The following is a 16,638-nucleotide window of genomic DNA, read 5'->3' as shown; positions in this document are numbered from 1 at the left end:
TTCAATACAGGGGGAAAAAGGCACTGACAACACACCCCTAGTTGTCACCTACCACCCCACATGGGAACCAGTATGGGATATCATCAGGCAAAAAAAACCATTAAAACTCATACTTGATGGGGAGCTTATCCTAAAACAAATCTTTCCCTCTCCCCACCGTCTGGCCTGCAAACAACCCCCACTGCGCCAAGCTCATCATTGAAAGCAAGGTTTGCACTGACCAACTCACACCAAATCAAAGCAGCACCCGACCCTGCCAGAACTATACATGCAAACCTGCAGACATATCTCCACTGCTACAATGATCAATACCTCCTCACAGCACACTTTGAAGATCTATGGGTCCTACACATGCCTATCACAATGTGTCATGTATTACATCCAGTGTGCTAGATATCCCAACAACATCTATGGGGGTGAAACAAGACAGACTTGAGATATTGGTCTTTTGTCTCTTTACAAACAGTCTATAACCCACTAAGCCTCCTATGACTGCAGAGGTGTTAATGATTCACTTCATTTTGACTGGTCCTTTCAACATGTGTTAACTCCTATAGTTAATCTGTTCCACCTTGTATTTAGCTGTGACACTGATTACCTTTCCAGACCTGAAGAATTCTGTAGCTCGAAGAGTTGTCTCTTCCATCAATAGAAGTTGGTTTAATAAAAATATATGCTCTCACCCACCTTGTGTCTCTAATATTGTGGTTTGTCCATTGCTAATCTTTAGCTACATGTTGTTCTATTATCTGAACTTCATTGATCAGTAGAAATGGACTAGAAATCTCACAAGACATGCTCAAAATTAGAGGGGGGGGGGAACAACAACCAAAAAACACCCCATCAGCAACACATGGATCAAGGTAATGGACCAGAAAGTCTTCTCTTGATTACAGAGTCAAAGTCTTCATTAGTAGAGACTGAAATTGTTGCAATCTAAAAAAAGACGCTCAGGTTGTATAACTAGTGATTGCTGACTTTCCAAAGAAGGTACTGTCTACAGAACAACTCACTCTGCTTCACATGTGTTTAATGCATGTCAAAAATAGAAAACCAGTGGCTCAGAGTGGACAACTGTGACTTAAGAGAATTATTGAAGTCTGAAAAGTATTCTGGTGAAGACCAAGGAAACCAGGGGGAATATCATTCCCTGTACTGGTCATGAGGAGTTTATCTACCTCTGCAGAAGGAAGGGAGAAGAGGGTTAGCTTCCTCTCCCCCTTGCAATCCTTGATTCAAATAAGTTCTTAGAGGATCTTCAGAGGCCACGTGTCTCTGCAACTATATTCCAGCTCCTTATCAGTATAGTTATAGTGTAGATATGTTAGAGATTGTTCCCCCTGCCCCTCCCCCCCCAGAAAAAACCCTTTAAAGGGACAATTCCATAGTAAAGAGAGGAAAAGCCTTTATAGTTGTGCTGGATCCTTCAGCATTTACCTAGGTAGGGTTTTACTGTGGTGTCTTTGAGAAAGTGATGCACGATACATCTCAAACCATTCATTGATTCCAGAGCCACAGAGTGGCTCTCTAGCTTGAGATCTGAGGAGTTAGGGACAAATAGAAGGTTCAGCATAAGTTACACTCCCCATTTTTCTGCAGACCTCCCTACTGGACTTTGAGCCCCTTCTGTTTACTGAGATGGAGAGGGAAATCTGGCCCTGGCTCATAAATCCTGCTCTGAACTACCAAGCTGTTAAGACACATGTATATCATAAGGGATCTTCATTCAAGCTAATAGTCAGAACACTGCACCACATCCATGTAACTTTCCAAGAATGCAAAGGTTTAAGAGCCATCATCTCATTTATAAAAAAAAGTTACTCAAGAAAGCAGTCTTGGAGAATATTGAGTTTCTAATGGTCTTTATTTAAAAATCAGAGTTAAAAGTTCATTTGTAAAGAATCCCCCCTCCTTGCCTTAATTTAGATATTCAGCTCTTTCCCTCAATTGTTCACTTTATTTTAAAAACCATCCAGCTTCACAGATGAATAAAAAATATCTTATTTCACAGCAAACAGACCCAGTCTGTGATAGTAAACTGTAAAAATGGACAATAGAGCCCAGATTCTCAGTGAGTATACATTGGTATAGATGCACTGGCTTCAGTGAAGTTAATCCAATTTATGTGGATACTGGCCTTTAACATATTATTCTCTAAACATCTCTCTTACACCAGAGAGAATGAGAAATAATTCCACTGTCTTCAGTGGAATTACATTGTTATAAACCCAGAGTATTCAATGAGTTAATCAGGCCCCAATACCTTTTTCTACTCTTAGAAAATGGATTTCAGACTTTTTCTCCATTAGCAGTAGCCTCTTGCTCTTTTATACATTGGGCTCTCTGTCCACTCTGGAATTAGTTATAAAATAAAATATTGTACATGGACTGAAGAAAGATCTTTTTGTCATGTCAAAAAATGACATTTAACTGGCACACACAGTAAGATCAGACAAGTAATTCTCCCTCTTACCAGTGATGCTTTTCACTATGTTCAGAGATTATTAATATTTCTTCTTGTACTTGGGTGGGGATAATGCGACATCATAATTGTACTCAAGTCCCCGATGGAATCTGTAAGTAAAAACCCTTCCTCCCAAGTTGTGGCTCTTATAATGCTTTCTCCACATTGCTGTACAACAGATAAAAAGACAGAACAATAAATCATTAGAACCTATATATCTAGCATATATATAGACTCAGCCAGCTGTCAGTGCAATAGGGAACCTCAGCTGAGCTGACCTATTTCTTGCCTTGTGAAAGATTCCTTTTCTATCTCAGCTAATTGCATCTTTAGAGACAATTCATATTTGCTAAAAGAAAACCTCTTTCCTTTTCATTCAGTTCTTGTGACCTGGTTACATAAACAAAACAAAAAACCACCACACTATTTCCCACCATTAATATATGGATCTTACAGTGGAAGTTTCTTTATGAAAGGTGGTGGTGTGCATCATTCAGGAAACTATGGATTTTGTGTAGATGACGGAAGGAAGTCTTTCATGCTATTATCATTGATCCAAACTGTTTCTTATAGTAATTTCAGTTCATAATAAGAGAAAGTTCCCATCTCCAGTTCATCACACAGGATGAAAAGATGAAGTGTTGAGTAATTTATAGCCTAAAACTAAGAATTAGCTCTTTAGTTCTAATCTCAGGTCTTTCATTAGCTTCAGTCATAGTTTCTCTGGGACTCTGTTTCCTCCTCTATACTTATTCACCTCAAAAGGATGTTGTGATGTTTAATGGGTTCCATTCTGGAGAAGAAAAAAAAAATCCAAAAAACCCACAACTTTGTGCAGTGTTCCATCTCATCACTCCTCTTGCTCATGATAGCTATGAGGATATTGGGAAGAATTCCACCCTTGGTATAAGTGAGAAGGTGATCCTGGCTGGGTGTTCCTTGCAAGGGTAGCATGGCTTTGCAACTCAGTCTTCCACTTTTGGTCCAAACTAGCCAAAACCTGAAGACCTTCAAGACACATTACACACACGCACACACAAAAATCTCTGCCCAGGCATTTGAAACTACGGATGGGCGAGGGAAGGGGAGAACTGTAATTCCGAGGGTGGGGAATTGGTTGAAGAGGATGGGGTAATAATATAATACCTGGCTCTTATGGGACACTTCATCAGTAGATCTGAAAAAAGCCATTCAATTTTTAAACTGATTTATCCTCTGAACACATCTGTGAAGTAGGCAAGTATTATCCCGATTTTACAGATTGAGAACGGAGGCTCACAACCTATGTCTGCTTTTCAGCTGGAAGTGTGCCATGTAGCATGAGTAGACAGACTCAGCCCTTGCAAGGCTCACGCTAAAAATAGTAGTGGTGACATTGCAGCTTGGGCTCCCAAGCCCACCTGACATTCTGAGTTTGGGTGGCCAGCCCTAGTCTCTGCCAGAGCCACAACTTGTGCACTAAAAATAACAGTGTGCTAGCTGAAGCCCCACAAGCGTGACTCTGTCTATGCGGCCTCGGAGGCTTGCTCCCAGCTCCAGAGTAGACATAGCCTCTCTGAGTGAGGTTCACATTTTTTTTTAAAGTATTTAGTCATTGTTGCAAACACTTCATTGATAGAGGAGCCTAAATCTCAAAGGTGATTTAGGGGCTTAGGAGTTAAAAATCCCATAATCAGTTACATGGTGCAACATTGAAAGCACCAATGCTAAATACCTCTAATAATTTTAGCTTAAGTGATTTGTCACGCAGGAAGCTTGTGGTAGAGTTGGGAATTGAACCCTGTGGGGTATCTTTAAGTTATGTCACTATTAGAGAATGTGGATAGGTGCCCATTTTATATATATTGCAACATATAAATGCTGTTGAAAGTGCAAAGGTTTTTATTTTGTTTATGATATTGGCTGCTCATGTTACGTAGTAGAAGTGGTCTTCTTACAATTCATGCTGTTATAAACATATCACAGTTCTAATTCTGCTGAGTTCAGAAGGAACAAAAAACCCACCTGCCTGAGTTTTTTTAAAGCCAATTATTCTCCTGAAAGTAACACCTGAAAATGTTAGAAGATTAGAGCCACCATTTTCCTCAGTTTTCAGTTGGTTTACTCTGTGTATCATCAGTTACGCTAAAAGCAACGAAGAGTCCTGTGGCACCTTTAGACTAACAGATGTATTGGAGCATGAGTTTTTGTGGGTGAATACCCACTTCGTCGGTAGGCTGACCAGATAGCAAGTATGAAAAATCGGGACAGGGAGTGGGGGGTAATAGGAGCCTATAGATGAAAAAGCCCCAAATATCAGGACTGTGCCTGTAAAATCAGGACATCTGGTCACCCACAAAAGTTCATGCTCCAATATGTCTGTTATTCTATAAGGTGCCACAGGACTCTTTGCTGCTTTTAGAGACCCAGACTAACATGGTTACCCCTCTGATACTTCACATCAGTTACGCTGTTTTCCCTAGACAGTCAGATTATGTTTGTATGTGGATAGCAACAGGGGAGAAGGACAGCTGAAAGTGAGAATCTGATTTAAAAACCATTTAAAAATGGTAGGGCGACTCAGAGTGATGGGTAATACCCGTAACTAATATTAACAAGAGGCATTATGGTTTGGTTTGTAGAACCTTGGGCAGAGGCCTGGATTCTGTTCTGGTTCTGCAACTGACACTGTGCCCTTGGGCAAGTCACTTATCTCTGTGTGCCTGTATTTTCCTTCTCAGCCTGCTTGTGTCTGACTTGCCCCTGAAAAGTTTACAATCCAAACAGACATGACTGCCAATTACTATGGGTTTTTACAGCAGCTAGCACAGGGACGTTCCCTTATTGGTTGTAGGGGCGGGGGGAGGGGAGAGTACTATAATACAAATAAAGAATGAATTAAATAACTCATTTGAACTTGGCAAGATTTCAGTTTAACAGTTTTCTTTTAAACTGCTTCATAGTAATTATTTCCTTTAGTGACCAGTACAGGACATCCTAATAATGTCAGATCAGCAAAGTGAGGAACCAATAAGATAGTGATAGCTGGAGTAATGAGTATCTTTCACTGGCAAGATTATACTCCAATGGAGTATAAAGCTTTGGAGAAAAAAAAAATTCCTAGTAAGATGCCAAGCTGGGTCATTACATTTTTCTTACCTCATTTCTCTAGTAGTTTTCATTGGATGTTCTGTTATTGATTTCAGGCAAAGTTCATCCCTGTGATAGGAGAGTAACTTTATGACCTAGTTGTACCTATTTACAGGAATTGGCTTGACAGTGTTTTTGTTTGTGGGTTAAAAACGAGACACTGCATTTCACTATTGAGTGAGCTCCAGTTCTGCAAATAGTTATGCACGTGCTTAGCTTTATAAATATGAGTAATCCCACTGAAGACACAGTCTTTTGAGTAGTTCCACCGAAGTCAACAGGACTGCCCATGTGTCTCAAAGTGAAGCAAATGTGCAAGTGTTTTCAGGAACAAGATCTAAATCTTTAGAGACCTCTGAGATCCTTGAGGATACAAGTATAAATTACTACTACTAATGTAGAGAGTTTGCCAATATCCCAGCACTCATTTCTTTTTTCCATGAACTTAAGACACCATTTGTAAAAAGAAAAAGATTGTAAACAATCTACCTTGTTCTTACATTTCCTGCTGCTTCAAAGCCAATAGAAAGGAATAAGGTATTTTTGCCCCAGTGTAATTAGTTTATGTTAAAGTATTGATTTTACATTAGGGAAAATAAATGTTGGAGCATTGACAGTTGAATATACTTCATATTAAGACTGGCAGTTGATAGATGAAAAGATACTGCACACCTTTTGTTCAGTTTCAGTAGGTAAATTATTTGCCATTATGACAGTGAGGAACTGCTTAGTCAGGTCTGGAGTACTTGAACTTTCAATGTCTGGTGCTAAGGTCCAGGTCAAAATCTTTGTTTTGGATTAAATAAACACAGGTCCCAGTCAATCACTTCAAGTCATACTTCCACATTTTAACAGAAAAAAAAATCTATCATGCAGAAAAAAAAATAAAAATCTGTCAGGCATTTTCTCATGGCACAGTACCAGCTTACGCTGGACCTTGTGAATTTGCTGTCAATGGTGGCCACAACTAGATTTTTATTCTCCCTGGTTTTATTTTTAATTGTGATTGTACAAGCAAAAATGAAAGGTTGAGTCAATGAACAGAAAGAAGGATTAGACAAATTTTGTTCTTGTGGCTAAGTAGATACAAACCCTACATTGTCGTCCTTTTATCTCCCAGATGGGATTATTTTCAAGCAATAGCTCAACACAGCACATTCTAGGAGATGAATTGGACGGAGATAAGTACACAAAAGCTGATTTGCTCTACAGCTGAGACGAAGTGCTACAGTTAGGCGAGATGGTTAGAGACTGATTAACACTGAAGGTTTGAAGGTTCATTTTGGTGAAGCATGCAAATGCTTGGCTGTTTGTGCAAGTTGATTTGAACATTTCTGGTTCAAGATTGCCATTTTCCAGTGTTTCTTGATTAGTGTCAGGTCAGCAATATGAAAAGAAGAGCCTTCCTCATGGTATTTCTGCTGCATATCATAGCATAGAGAAGCATGCACACATTTTTGTTATACAAGACTAGCGAAGTCTTTTTGATATTCAAAAAGATCAGTCAAATTTCATCAAGATTTGGAATAAGGTTCAAGCCAGTTCTTATTTTATGCAAACAGCTTTCACATCTTTAGTAGCGAATATCCTCAATTCAGCAGTCGAACCCTCCTTTCTTCGAGTAAGTGGTACAGACAGCATCCACCAGTGCCATGATACTCACTTCTATATAGAAAGGGCATACAAAGCAGCAAGAGTGTACTCTGGGCAAGATATATGAAGGGTGCTCCTAAGGGACGACAGGCAGAACTGAAGTCAATGGAGTTACATGGGTCTGAATTGGACACAGTGTTTCTGACTTTTGAACTAAAATGCACTTGTAGTGGCCTGGATGTTGAAGTACTCAAGACAAAAGTTTTTAATTTAGAATAGCGTATAATATATTTTGTGGTCAGGTATATAGCTGATGACCCTATGGAGAAGTTATATGATCATGCAATAGGAGCAATGAGAAATTGCTATTGATAATATTTGTATGCAGTAGGCATAAACTAAAGCCACAGACCATGGTAGGAGATGACGTACAGTTGCACCACCTCAGAACATGTGCCAGGAAATACTTGTGCCTCAGGTCAGTGCAATGCCTCCACATAGGGAGGGAAAGTGTAATCACTATGATATTTTGTATATGGTTCAGCAGCATCTCTCCTAGACAGTGGAGGTGGGATGTATCAATTGTCCTGTCCCCTAGAGAGACTGTCATAGGCAATGGCGATATTCTAGAGCAGATTTTGCCCTAGGAGAAGTACAAGGGCTGCCACTGTGATTTATTGTGGCTGGGTAGGCTGCTTTCACTTCCACCTACACATCTCTTGTGAACCCATGCAGAGCCAGGCAAACAAACAAGCTTTTTCAAAATACATAATTCCAGTCTCCCCTACTGCTGTTCTGCAACTTCACAAATAGCAACATGTAATGCTAAAGTGCAAGACTGACTCTACACTATTGTTCCAAATGTTTACCTTATGGTAAACAGGCTACATTTAGTCAATACTGTGACATGAGAAGGCAGATGCTAAACATAGGTAGGCAAGCTACTCTGCAATTCTCCCACATTTCACCTCTGTGGTCCTAGCTGAGAGGACCATTTGGCATTCTGAAGCCAAGGGAAATTAAGGACGTGTCATTATGGACCAGATTGTGAAGCCCTTACTTCCACTGGGGAGCAGTTGATCATATGAATAGTCTCATTCATGTGATGAACTGCTTACCAGTGGGAATAAAGGATTCACAATCTGGCTCTCTGGAAACAGTATTAATATAGGTCACTAAAAATATGATAGCTAGGTTATGTGTAAATATTGTGCAAAAAGATTTAAAGACTTGATACTTAAAATATTTTTCCATATTTCTTTCTCATCCCCATCAGTTTATTAGAGCAATAGTTGGCCTAATACTTCTGTCTCTTACACCGGTGTAAATCAGGAGTAACTCCATTAAAGTCAGTGTAAAAATCAGCATATGAGAGAGGAGAAATAGACCCAATAATTTTTAATGCACTCTGTTCAGTTCCCCACACAGAATACATACTTGCATAGTTCTGAAATGGAGGATACAAAAGGCATACATGTGGTGGGTAACATTCTAGGACTGAGTGCTGGGGATTATATTGCTGATTTAGATCATTCCACATGCAAAAATGTCAAGTTTAAGTTAGATAAGACTGCCATTTGGGCACCTTAGCTGGACTGATAAAGTGTTTTATACACCCCTACAAAAGCTAGAGAATTTAAAAATCAATCACTAGGGAAAGCAGATAGGTCAACTAAGTGCCTTCCCATTAGCTGTGCTGTGCCTGACAGAAATAGGACAAAGAATGTTTCTTTCTTGGTGCACATGGGGTTCTGTTGATGTCATCTGAATTTTATTCTGCACTGCTTATGCACTGTTGCCTGAAGGAGCCCTGAAGTCTTGAGGTAAATACAGTAACCTAAATCTTTTTCACTGAGCATATCCCTGCCAATCTATTATCAAGATAATGGGATCCTCTTTTCATGTTATGGAAGAAGTTCCATATTATATGAATATTGCCCCCCAAACCACACTATGCTAAAATAAAAAGAGTCACAAGAAAAGAAATTCTAAGTTATGTATCATTCTCCATGTTTTATTTAAAGTCCTATGCCTAAGCACAGTATTTTAGATAGTGAAGTTACGATTTCCAGTGATTGGCTGAGTATTAGAAATGGCTGGGAAGGAGGGAAACCACCACAATGATCTTGGAGTTTTGTCAACTTTCTGATCTGTTTTAGTGGCCATTTTGATTTTGAAATGTCAAAAAAGTTGTTAATTTTTTATTGAAAAATTCTGACCTGCTAGATAGCTGATTAAAACTGATTTTTCCCAAAAAATATTTAGTCAAAAATTGGGGGGGTTGGGGCGGTGTTATTGTTGAAAAGTTCCGCACTGCCCTCCCCCCAAAAGGTGTCAAAAGCAAAATTTGAATAATGTCAACTAGCTAATACCTGAAAATGTTAGATTCAGATCAATCTCCTCAATAATCTTCCCTAACAAGAAAATATTCTAGACAGAGGGTTATGACTAGTGTATAAAGAGGATCGCTTGACTAGAAACTCAACAAGCTTGTGTTTAAATGAGGCTGGAATTCTACCCTTCCATAGCACAGTGTTAACAAGTTCAATGAGGGATAGACCCCCAAAAAAACAATACTTCCCTGTTTTGATTTGTTAGTCATGTAGCTTAAAAGGTGGGTGAGAATCTTTTATTAGATTAACTTCTGTTGGCAAGAGACAAGTTTTCAACCTTACACAGAGCTCCAACACCACTGCATATGGCCTAAACATCTGATTTACAAGTTATACAACCAAATTTCATTAGAACTATCACCTCAAGTTATCAAAACTAGCCCCAGGGTCAGTCCTGGGGCTGGTTTTGTTCAATATCTTCATTAATGAACTGGAGGATGGCATGGGTTGCACCCTCAGCAAGTTTGCAGATTACACTAAACTGGAAGGAGTGGTAGATACACTGGAGGGTAGGGATAGGATACAGAGGGACCTAGACAAATTAGAGGATTAGGCCAAAAGAAATCTGATTAGGTTCAACAAGGACAAGTGCAGAGTCCTGCACTTAGGACGGAAGAATCCCATGCACTACTACAGACTAGGGACTGTGTGGCTAGGCAGCAGTTCTGCAGAAAAGGACCTAGGTGTTACAGTGGATGAGAAGCTCGATATGAGTCAATAGTGTTCCCTTGTTTCCAAGAAGGCTAATGGCATTTTGGGCTGTACAAGTAGGGGCATTGCCAGCAGATCGAGGGATGTGATCATTCCTCTTTATTTGGCATTGGTGAGGCCTCATCTGGAGTACTGTTTTGGGCCCCACACTACAAGAAGGATGTGGAAAAATTGGAAAGAGTCCAGTGGAGGGCAACAAAAAATGATTAGGGGGCTGGAGCACATGACTTATGAGGAGAGGCTGCGGGAACTGGGATTGTTTAGTCTGCAGAAGAGAAGAGTGAGGGGGAATTTGATAGCTGCTTTCAACTACCTGAAAGGGGGTTCCAAAGAGGATGGATCTAGACTGTTCTCAGTGGTAGCAGATGACAGAACAAGGAGTAATGGTCTCAAGTTGCAGTGGGGAAGGTTTAGGTTGAATATTAGGAAAACTTTTTTCACTAGGAGGGTGGTGAAATCTCCTTCCTTAGAGGTTTTCAAGGGCTGGCTTGACAAAGCCCTGGCTGGGATGATTTAGTTGGGGATTGGTCCTGCTTTGAGCAGGGGGTGGGACTAGATGACCTCCTGAGGGCCCTTCCAACCCTGATATTCTATGAAAACTCAGAAAAAGTAATGGACTCTGTTCCAGACATAGAGCTGTTCACACAAACAAGCCAACAGTCCAAATCAGATGGATTTTGCCTGTGAAATATAAAGAACTGTTTCCAAGAAGAGACAATATGGGCGAGATTTTTGTGGATACTGTTGTAGAAGAGAATGAAGCTCTCTTAATCTCTAACAGCCTCAGCACAGAACCTCAAAAACTTGCTTTGCTACTAGTGAGTTTTAGAGGAATCTGTGATCCATGTTGATTTGCTCATATTCTTTTAACTGAGGTTTAATTCCCTGGTAGTGCCGATTTCCATAGAAGATTTTTCCAAAGCTGAATGTTTTGATCCCCTATCTTCACATCCCTCTCTTCCTTTTTCTTTCCAACACAACCTGTTTTCTCCTGAATCTATTGTTCTTCTAATCCCAATTCCTCCTTCCTATCTCTCAGTTCACTCTTTCCAACACCCCAAACACTCCACAATCCCCTCTCCTCAAACTCTATTAGGCCCCTACTCCTAATTCTACATTCCTCCATACAGAATGCAGACATGCCGGACCTACTCCTGGGCTTAGCCAGCTGCTCTGACATACCCCCAGAGTAATGTTTTGTTTTGTTTTGTTTTTTTTACCGGAAGTGTTCAAGTTACTCCTTCTGAACATGATGGTTTTCAGAGGGGTCAAGAATAGATCCAGATATTTGAAGGCCAAAGAAGGGAGTTCATATGACAGCTCAGCTCACAGAACAAATGCATACTGATCACATCAAGACCCTTATTCAAAAAGAGTTGTTTTGGTCAAACAAAGTTTTGAATTGTGTTAAATAAATCCTTTAACTTGTGTTCCTGTCTTATGAATATATCATTGCAGCTCTGTGTCTATGCCTTCTGCAATTGGCTTGTAAGGAACAGTTACCCTCTGTTTTCTTCAAATCATGTGAAGGAATCTGTGGTTACAGCAGAGGATTGACTTCAGAAAGCTGCATTTCCTTTTGCCTTCTGTGGCAGAGTTAGAAATGGTTTAATGTATGAAGTCATCAAGACGAGATAGCAAGGTTTAGTGGCCTCACTTATACAAATCTGTTCACTCACTCAACAGTGAAGGCTATTCAGAGGGAAACTTCTTGGCCAAGAAATCTATTCAATATTTCTTCTCCTCTGTTTCACTCTACAACAACCTTTGCTTCAAAGCTCTCATAGAATAGTACTTTGAACAGGATATTGCTATATTCTATAGCCTGCATAGGAGATATTTCTCCCATATTTGCAACCACATTTAAACTGTACATTTATAATATTAGCCATTTATGCCATACATTTTGTACTGTTTTCAGCAGATACTTCTGCACCATACATTAAAAAGATAATTTATGTAAAAAAATCTACGTGAGTTTTGCAGTCACAAGCTGTAGAATATGTAGGGCTTGGAACCCTATCTATCCACAGAATGGGCACAGCACAGACAGTGAAAGTTCGCCAGACAGGCATAAATGTGTGTGGGGGCGGAAATCAATACTTAAGCGATGCCAGCTAAGTATTAGAGACAAGAACAAATAGGTGTGTGTAGGTAAAATATTCATTTAGACAGCAGGAGATTAGCAAGCCTAGGGAATTTTTAGGACAATTACAATTGTTCCTTTGCACGTGAGAATCTCATTTCATTATGTATGTAGGTTTAAAAAACCACAAGTTTGTATATATGAAATAGGCAATTACACACACCATTACCTCCTTTCACATGCATATATTTAGATCAATATTTTAACATTTGGAAGATATTCTTCTTCTTATTGTTATTTGTATTACAGCAGCATTTGGAAGAGTTAAAGATCTGGGCCCAACTGTGGTACATACACATAACAACAGATGGTCCCTGTCCTGAGGTGCTTACACTGTCAAACAAACAAAAAGGCAAATGGTGTGAGAAAAGTAGTATTATTTTCTCAATTTTACAGATGGGGAACTGAGGCACAGAAAGATTAAAATTTTGTCTGAAGATCTAACCCAATTATTACAGCCTTTGAAATAGCCATTGTGGTGCACACCCCACATATAAACATGGAAAGCTTCTTTAAACTCCAGGTTGGGGGTTGAGGAAGAATATTTTAGTCCTTATGCCCAACATTCCATTGGCACACTGCATCACAAAAGCACCATCACTAATTGGCATTCAGTAGACACTGGCACAATAGGAACGGGACTGAAACCACTAGACTTACACTATCAAACTTCCATCAAATAGTAATGATTTTAAAACCCTGCCAACCTGGACTAGAGTCGAACTAGTGACAGACATGAGACACTCTATAGTCCATTATTAATCCCCTGAGTCATCTCAGCATTCAGCCTTCACACATTTTTTAAAACCATATTTGTTGGGATCAAACAGCTGTCCTCTTCATATGAATGTTCTATTGTAGCTCATCGTTCTCTATTCAGAATGCTTGAATTTATAAGAGGAATTAATCATCATGCCAGGGTGCACCCATACGCTTGTTTTCTGACAGCAGAAGAAAAATTTAAACACCACCATCTAATTGAGGGAGCTCAGTTCACTGTTTTCCCCTCCCTCGAGCCTAGTTACAATGTGAATTGCATGTCAGAAGGATGAAAGATACCAAGCAAAAAGATGCACTTATTTGGCTTGGGGCTGTATTGTTGCTTTTATGCCACACCCCTGTGAGTTGGCAACAAGCCACACCACCCATGGAGAGCTTGTGCTTCAAGATGGCAGTCTCTCTGGGGCTGTGTTGTGTGTGTGCAGTCAGCTCTATGTTCCTCCATGAGCAGGAACAGATGGCTCTGCTCAGTGTGCTGGCTCTGTTCCGTAGCCTGTGCAGAGGTGGGTGCAGACCCACGTCCTGTACTCGCCTCCTCTTGCCTTTTATGACATCCTGCACTTCTTCCCCTCCCCCCATCAAACAAATTTAAACAGAAAACATTTTATCTATTGTAATACCTGACAGACAGAACGACTTCTTCAGTCCATGTGCGCGGAAGAGGCACCTGATTTGGCCCTTTATAGGAACATAGGGTTGCCAACTTCCTACTTGCACAAAACCAAACATCCTTGCCCCAACCCCTGTCCCGCCCCTCCTCTGAGGCCCCACCCCCTCCCCCAATCACTCGCTCTCCCCACCTTCACTCACTTGCTCATTTTTATCCAGCTGGCTGGGGGTTAAGGTGCGGGGGGGGGGACAGGGATGAGGGATTTGGGGTGCAAGAGGGGGCTCTGAGCTGCAGGGTTTGGAGTTCAGGAGGGGGCTCCAAGTTGGGGCAGAGGATTGGGGTGCAGGGTGTGTGTATGAGGGCTCTGGCTGGGGATGCAGGCTTTGGGGTGGAGCTAGGAATGAGATGTTTGGGGTGCAGGAGGACCCTCCAGACTGGGATCGAGGGGTTTGGAGGGCAGGAGGGGGATCAGGGCCAGGAGGGGTCAGGGTACAGGCTCTGGGCAGCACTTATCTTAGGCAACTCCTGGAAGCAGCAACAGCATGTCTCCCCTCCAGCTCCTATGTGGAGGTGCAGCCAGGCAGCTCTGCACACTGCCCCATCTGCAGGTGTGCCCCTGCAGCTCCCATTGGCCACAGTTCCCAGCTAATGGGAGCTGCAGAGCCAGCGCTTGGGGTCGAGGCAGCACGCAGAGCCCCCTGACTACCGCTACTCATAGCGGCCAGAGCGGGGACATCCCACTGTTTCCAGGATCCATGCTGAGCCACAGCAAGCCAAGGAGGCACCAGGTGCTGCCCGGAGCCACCGGGACCCTTTTCAACCCAGTATTCTGGTCACCCAGACACCTGTCAACCCTAACACTGGACTCTAGCTCAGAGGTAGGAAACCCTTATCTAAAACTTTGCTGTCTCTGCCATTTACATAACAATAATAATATGAAAAAGCCACATGGGCACAGATTACCTTGTTTAATAGAAAGAGAAATATTATTCAAGGCCTAGCTACATATTCTGTTCTGACATGGAGACTTCTGGGACATAGAAGACTTGAGACCTCTAGTGGCTCACACTAACTATTTAAAAGGGATACTACTCAATTCCTGTACACTGCAGAATGTGTATAGGGGAGGTGGAGGGGGACCTCTGGTTGTACATAGGCTCATACTCCTCCCCTACCACTACTATGGATTAAAAAAAAACCAAAAAACCTTTAATGGTCCAGATCATCCCTCTCACAAGGCAAACTCACCACCAAAGTGCTTCCCCTTCACTTCCCATAGCTGCTTCTTGTACCTTTTCCCTGTTTGCATATGTCTCCCACAGACTCCCACCCTGAAGTTCTATCTCCTTGCACAACTTCCTTTAAGCCAGCTATTAAGGAATTTCCTCAAGGCTACTCTTAGCTTCCATGGCAGCAACCCTTCTCTATCTGCTCTGCAGCCTTTAATGACACCTGTTGCTAATTAGCCCCCTTAATCACAGGTGGAGGGGTAATTGGTTCATCTGCTAACTCTTTCCTGACTGCTCAAGTCAAGGGTCTATACAGCCCATCATAATCCTCTGTGAGAAAAAAAACCCACCACATGGGACTCTGAGAAACATCCCAACCTGTGTCTGCTTTATCAATTGTGGGATAGGGTTATGCTTTTCTGTCATCTTTCTCCTAGACTGACAGCCATGCCAGGCACATACTATGTATGCACCTGGTGTTTTTCCAGCTGCATGAGATACTGGGGATTACTGCTCCATCTCAAAAAAAAATTTAAAGGCCATTCAGGCCCTGAATCTTGACCTTAACCTCTGTCAGGAAAGATTTTGACATGAACATATAGCATGCCCGTGTGTGTGTGAGACAGAGGGAGAGAGATAATTTCTTCTCACAGTCCTGCAATCAAGAATACTTTACCTAGTGAGAAATAGGATACAAATTTAAAAGCCACTTGCAGCTGTTATAGCAGCTGTCTATCTAATCAATGAAGATTACCTGGGCTATGGAAATTTTGACCAGAGTGTATTTTTGTTATGTAATCTGTGCCCAGGCTCTTCTTTGCATTACAGCACACAGCTGGGAGAGCACTGTAATATTGAATAGTTACAGAGGGTCATGCACTGTACTGTTAAAGGGTTAATCAATTGTTTTTATTAACTGCATGAACCTTCCGCTCAGCGGTGCTGGAACAATTTTTATAGTGGGGATCCTGAGAGCTATTGAACCAAACTGTAAACCATGTATATGATGGAAACCATTTCAAGCCAAAGGGTGTGTTATCACACCCAGCAACTATAGTTCCGGCACCTATGCTTCTGCTTATTCTGACTCTGTTCATGCTGCTAGAAACATCTAGCTCATATTAGTCAAGCACAGAAGCTTAACATAGGCATTGGCATATGGATTATATATCATCTAATTGGTATAGTCATACCTACAAACTAGCTGCACAGCTGCTAAGCACTATCTCAGCAGTTATTCTTTCTGCTAGAGAGTATACAAATGTGTTGTTATAATCTTTAAGGGTTAGAGGAAGTTGTTGAATTCAGGAAGTTTGCAGGTAGGATTTTTTGAGGAGAAAACAGTGAAATAAAGGAACTCTGTGTCTGTGTTCCATGTTTGTGTCTATAATACCTTCTAGGACAATGGTTCTTAACCCTTACTGCAGCCTGAACCCTTTTGGTTTTCAAAATATGTTCTCATACCCCTTATCAAAATTCAAAATATGTTCTTGCACCCCTTAAACCTAAAAAATATGTTCACACCCATTAAACCTAGATATATTTTTGTTTGTATATTACAGTAATTGTTAAAAAATGTATAA

At 41.0% G+C, this 16,638-nt stretch overlaps 1 long non-coding RNA gene across 1 annotated transcript in view; it reads right to left on the bottom strand.

The window, feature by feature from the left end:
- LOC120407454 overlaps positions 1-15,148 on the bottom strand; it is an 85,408-nt gene extending 70,260 nt beyond the window's left edge. Inside the window, exon 1 of the long non-coding RNA XR_005599983.1 lies at positions 15,075-15,148. This is a non-coding gene — a long non-coding RNA (uncharacterized LOC120407454). The remainder of the gene's footprint in view (positions 1-15,074) is intronic.
- Positions 15,149-16,638: the final 1,490 nt, after the last annotated feature.

The sequence above is a fragment of the Mauremys reevesii genome, linkage group 6, assembly GCF_016161935.1.
Source record: "Mauremys reevesii isolate NIE-2019 linkage group 6, ASM1616193v1, whole genome shotgun sequence".
Classification (NCBI taxonomy): Eukaryota; Metazoa; Chordata; order Testudines; family Geoemydidae; genus Mauremys; species Mauremys reevesii.
This window is presented reverse-complemented; position numbering and strand designations above follow the sequence as displayed.